Source organism: Dipodomys spectabilis, unplaced genomic scaffold (assembly GCF_019054845.1).
Source record: "Dipodomys spectabilis isolate Male_0828 unplaced genomic scaffold, ASM1905484v1 ptg000379l, whole genome shotgun sequence".
Lineage (NCBI taxonomy): Eukaryota > Metazoa > Chordata > Mammalia > Rodentia > Heteromyidae > Dipodomys > Dipodomys spectabilis.
The window spans coordinates 293,256-299,255 of record NW_024871056.1 but is presented as its reverse complement, the minus strand read 5'-3'; positions in this window follow the sequence as shown (position 1 = coordinate 299,255).

The window sequence follows — 6,000 nt, the reverse complement described above, 5'->3', positions numbered from 1 at the left end:
AAGGTAGGAGGGGGTCACCATGGCAACTTCTGGCTGTGGGAACAGGTTGGCCGGTGGGAACCGATTCTTCCAGGGGCCCTGTGCACCCGGGGGGGGGGGGGGGGGGTCCCTGTGGTCCCGGGTCCTCCGCGACTGGGGGGCGACATCCGGGGCTCTCCCCCCTCCCCCAGCCCACCCCACCTGGCTCCCCGGCTCCCCGCCTCCCTGCGGTGAGCTCTCCCGGCCGGGCCCCGCCGGCCCCGCCCCGCCCCCGGCCGAGCTGTTAGCCGCGGAGCCGGTTTCCAGGTGGCCGCGGCGGAGATCGAGGCCTGGAGGAGTTGGGTTGAGCTTGGGGCCCGGGGCGAGGCGGAGGGGACCCCCTGCCAGGGCCCCGGGAGGAAGACTCCGGCCCCAGCGGGGCGGCCGAGTCCTCGCCGCGCGCGCGCCCGCCCGGCGCGCGGGGCCCCGGGGCGCCCGCGGGCGGCGGGCGGCGGGCGGGGGGCGGGGGGGGCGGAGCCTCAGGTGCGGCCCAGGTCCGCCGCCCCGGCCGACCCCTGCCCCTGGGGGCGCGCCCCCGCGCTCGGCCGCGCCCCCGCGCCCCCACCCCGGCCGCGCCCCCCGCGCCCCCGCCCCCGCGCCGCGCCCCCGCGCCGCGCCCCCGCGCCGCGCCCCCACCCCGCGCCCCCCGCGCCCCCACCCCCGCGCCGCGCCCCCGCGCCGCGCCCCCCGCGCCCCCACCCCGCGCCGCGCCCCCCGCGCCCCCACCCCGCGCCGCGCCCCCGCGCCCCCCACCCCGCGCCGCGCCCCCGCGCCCCCACCCCGCGCCGCGCCCCCGCGCCGCGCCCCCGCGCCCCCACCCCGCGCCGCGCCCCCGCGCCGCGCCCCCGCGCCCCCACCCCGCGCCGCGCCCCCGCGCCCCCACCCCGCGCCGCGCCCCCGCGCCCCCACCCCGCGCCGCGCCCCCCGCGCCCCCACCCCGCGCCCCCACCCCGCGCCGCGCCCCCGCGCCCGGCCGCCCGCCGCGGCGCGCAGAGCCCAGCGCACTGGGGCCGGGAGGGGCCGGGGCCCCCAGGGGGACCGTGGAGCCCCCCGCGGGCCCTGCCGGCGAGGCCAGGGGTTCCGGGGGGTGGGGAGGGTGCGTGTGGAGAGGGGACCCCAGGGCGCTTCCAGAAATCTGCCAAACTGGCACTGCCCAAACTGGGGGACCTGGCGGGGAGGCCGGGAAGGGACGTCCCGCCCGGAACGCAGGGGCGGGAGGCGCCGATCCCCGCGCTGCTGGAGGTCCCTGGGCCCGTAACGCCCGCCGCCTCAGTTTCCCCATCTGTAACGGGTGCGGGAAGGCTCCTCCCGACTCCACGAAGTGGTGAGCCCTGCCAGGGAACCCGGCCCCTCCCAAGGCCTCCCGGGTCCCCGCTGACCCCCGAGGCTCCCGGCCCCGCCAGGCGCGGGCTGCGGCGCCCCCCGCCGGCCGGGCCCCGCAGGCCCAGGAGGCGGCTCCAGGTGAACCTGCCGTCGGGCGGGTCGCCGCCCGCCGACGGGAGCCCTCCGGTCCCCGGCCGCCCAGGCTTCCGGGACCCCCGCGCCCGGCCCCCCGCCCTGGGATCCACCGAATCTCGATAAGACATTCGGGGCAGATAAGTGCTGCCTATAAATAATTAAGACCGCTTGCACAGTCGCCAACAATAAAAAAAAGTTTAACCCCCATTCCGGGAACCGCGGCTGCCGAGCCCACCCCACCGGGCGCGGCGGCCCGGGCGCTGCCCTCCGCAGCCGGCTGGTCCCCGTGAGCATCATCGGATTCGTGGAGCAATGAGCGCCAGGTTGCAAAGGAGTGTTTGTCCTGAGCGCTGGCCTGGCCAGGGCGCACAGCCCCGGCCGCGGGGGAAGGCTGAAGCTTCTGGGATGGTCCTCCCTCCCTGGAAGGGTCGGCCTGGGCCTGGCTCGGCAAAGCCAGACTAGGTCTGCCACACCCCTGCTCAAGGACCTGCCAGGGTCTGTGCTGACAGTCTTTGCTAGAGCTGTCCCCTGAGTTCAAGTCCCAGTCAATACTGGCACACACACACACATCCAGCCCTCCACACACACACACACACACACACACACACACACACACACCCCACAGGTAAACAGCAGGTGTAGACGTGGAAGGGCAGTTTATCTCAGGAGTGAGGTCATCATGGAGGCTCCCAGGAGAAAGAGATTGGAAGACAGACTGGACCAGTGCAGAAGAGGAGGAAGGCTGGACAGAGCCTCCTGTCACACACCGCGGGCAAGCACGACCGGTGGGGACAGGGAGGGGGACGCAGAGACCTTGAGGCAGGGGCTTCGACCTGGCTGTGCTACTGGCGAGTTATTGCACCTTCTTTCCTGCCCTACTTCCTCACCCGAGATACGAGGCCCCCCGCGTGCAGCGCCTCTGGCTGTGGATGGAGCAGAGGCCCAATCTGCATGAGAGACAGAGCACCCAGGCACACTCCGCGGCCAGTCTGAAGCACCCCCTCCCCCTCCCAGCCGTTGGATCTGCATCCACGTCCAGGAGCAAGCTGGATGCCTAACATGTCCCTTCCATCTCTCCAGGATGGCCAAGGAAAGAGGACACCGTCCTGGCTGTGGATGGAGCAGGGGACAGGAACAGGCCCTGGGGGTACAACGTAACAGAAGAGTTGTGGGGAGAGGTCCTTCTAGAACAGAACTTCCTCCGCAGGGTGTGGAATGTGGATGCTGATCAGCCCTAGGTAAGCAAGGTTTGCATCTTGGCTTGGCAAACGATGGAGTGGAGAGCTGGCAGCTATAGTGCACAGTAGGTTTTCAGCACTGAATAGGTATGAACTACACAGAACACATAGGAAGTATTCGGTGCATGGGAGGTGCTTGACACATAGTAGGAATGCAGCACACACTAAGTGTTAGCACATGGGCAGTGTCTAGTACACAGTAGGTTTGACGCACGTTAGAGGTATTCAAGGCACAATAGGTCTTCAGCACCCAGTAGGAGAGTAGCATACAGTAGGTGTTCAGCACATAGAAAGTGTTCAGTGAATAACAAGTATGTAGCACACAGTAGGTGATCAGCACACAGTGGGTATTGGCTTATGATAGGTGATCGGTGCACAGTGGGTATCGGCATACAGCAGGTGTTTGGCACTGAGCAGCCATCACGGATGCTACTTGATGCCCAGTAGGTTACAGTAAGCACCATGAACTGAAAACAAAGTGAAGCATGCCCTTAATCCAGGACAGTGCATCTAGAGGGAGCTGGTTGGGAGCCACTTCCCTTCACGTCCCTTCAGGGCTGACCACAGCCCACCATCTTGGGAGAGCACTGGGTTACATATCACCAGTCTAGGCATAGATCAACCACAGAGTGCTGTTTCTATTGCGTGCACGTCGCTTTCTCACCAGTACAAACCAGCCAGAGTGGAGCGGGGCCATCAGGGGTGGCGGCCATTCCTGCCCATGACCCCCATGCCTCTGAGATGCCAAGATTCTGCAGGACGAGTTGGGGAGACCCACGCGGGGTGGACAGGGTGGACAAGTCCTGGAACTCTGCTTCTCCAGGGCCCAGACCCAAAGCCATGGCTTCTGTCCCTGGCACCCCCAGACCTTCCTGTCCTTTCCTGAGGGCGGGTCTCCATCATCCCTCAGCAGACAGGCGGGGTGAAGGCTAGACCCTGAGCTCCGGGGCAGGGGGTATAGAGTCTGCCTATGCTTGGGTCGCATCATCTGTACAGACAGACCCACCCCAGGTGGCCACGGTGACCCCTCCGTCCTCCTGCCTGGCCGGCCACGGAAGCAGGACAGGGGCCCCACAATGGCTGACCCTGGTGCCTCAGTCCAGGCCCAGTAACAGGAAGTGAGCGGCCTATTGCCGGTAAACGCGATCTGAGAGATTAGAGGTCTTGCTGCCTAATCAGAAGCCTCCTGAAGTTAGAGAAGTTACTGGAAGGAGGAGGAAGCTGCAGCGGTAAATTATGTCAGAGACTAACCCGTGCAGCTGTCGGCCTGGGCTGGAGCAGGTGAGGGGAAGGGTGCAAAGGCCTAGCTGGGTCACTTGAGAAGCAGGGCGGGGGGGGGGGGGGAAGCAGGCCTGAGGCACAGCTGGCAAGGGAAGGCAGGGAGGGGGGTCTCTTGAGCTCTGCAGGGGACCCCTGGGACTCAAGTCTCCTGTACCCCAGCGCCCATGCATGGCTCCAGGTCTCCCAGGGAGGCCCTTGAAGTGGGGCGCCGGCCCTGTGTGTCCTCCGGTTCCCACTGGCAGTGCTGGGGTTCCTGGAAGGCTGGCTGCTTCCTGCTTGCCCACCTCCAGAACCCAGGGGCAGCTGTCCCCAGGGGTCCCGGGACCCCAGTGGCACGGCCAGCCATACTATGAAACACGTGGACCCAGAAAGACTCCACACTTAACCTCCCAGACCCCCAAGTTTCCTGGGAAGCCCTTAGCGCCTGTGTCCCCCACCACACTGAACCCCAAAATGTGGGTGTCCAGTGAACCACCTCCAACACCCCTCCCCCACATGGAAGCTCGGCTTGCACAGCCCGGGGAGGGGCTTCCAGACAATCCAACCCAGCCAGAGGGTGAGGGGGGCGAGGGGAGGGTCTGTTATATCCCAGGCTTCGTGAAACCCGGGGCGCAAGGCTCACAGGCTGGCCAAGGCTGCCTCTGATTCCCTTGGGCTGGCATGGCATCCTGGGGACCCTCAGCCCCCCCATCCACCCCCTTGAAGCCCCCCTCACCTGCTGTTTCTTCAAGACCTGCCACCTTCAAGTCCCAGCTTGACCCTGCAGGGGAATTGAGTGGAGGTTCCCTAGGGAGAGACCCCCCCGCTGTGCTGCCCAAGTCCTCTAAAGCCAGGCAGGCATAGGGAAATGGCAAACACACGCACACACTTACACGCACAGGGCACAGTTCTCCAGCGGAGACAGGTGCCATTGACTAAAGAAGTGGAGGACCTCCGTCCGTCACAAGACGGGGCAAGTGAAAAGACACGTCACGGGCCGAGGGGGCTCTGATTCCAGGACGCACTTATAAACAAATCTCAGAGCCAGCGGCCACGCGCGGCTCACGCCCATCATCCTAGCGACTCAGGAGGCTGAGATCTGAGGATCACAGTTCAAAGCCAGCCCGGGCAGGAAAGTCTGTGAGCCTCTTACTTCCAGTGAATCAGCAAAAAGCCAGAAGTAGAGCTGTGGCTCAAGTGGTAGAGCATTAGCCTTGAGAAAAAAAAAAAAAGTCCCTGAGTTCAAGCCCCAGTACTGCACAAAAATAAAATAAAAGCCTTCAGTCTGGTTGGTCAACAAGAAAAGACACAGACAGGCTCTTGATCAAAGAAAAATCCAAATGCAAGAAAGGCCTGGTGGTTGGAAACGATATTTCATGCCTGCTGGAGGCAGGAACTAAAATCTCAGGATGAAAGAGTGGAGGAGCCCGGTGCTGCTGGCTCACACCTGTCATCCTAGATACTCAGGAGGCTGAGATCTGAGGATCACAGTTCAAAGCCAGCCCGGGCAGGAAAGTCTGTGAGACTCTTATCTCCAATAAACCACTGTTTAGCACTGTGGTAGAGCACTCTTCTTGAGCTGAAGAGCTGAGGGACAGCGCCCAGGCCCAGAGTTCAAGTCCCACAACTGACCAAAAAAAAAAAAAAGCAAGGAAGCCCAGGGCTGGGGACATAGCTCAGCTGTACAGAACTTGCTCAGCATCCCTAAAGCCTTGGGTTCCATTCCCCAGCACTGCAACAAAAAGAAAATGGCTTGGGATCCAGCCATGCACAGCTCTCCCCCTGTCCAGTCCCAGGACGTCCACCATGAGCCACCACCATGTAGATGGGTGCTTTCAGCAGGGCAGCCCCTGCAGCCCCCGGAACTGGAAGCGCACTGTGGCCGGTCAGCCCAGCCCCCTGCTCCTCACCTGCCCGAAGGAGTGTGGCCCATTGGCCTTCACTCTCCCTTCCCCCATTCTCTCCCCTTCTCCCCTGGGACTCCCACTCTGGGTTTCACGAGCTGTTTCAGGGCGAACCCTTTGCT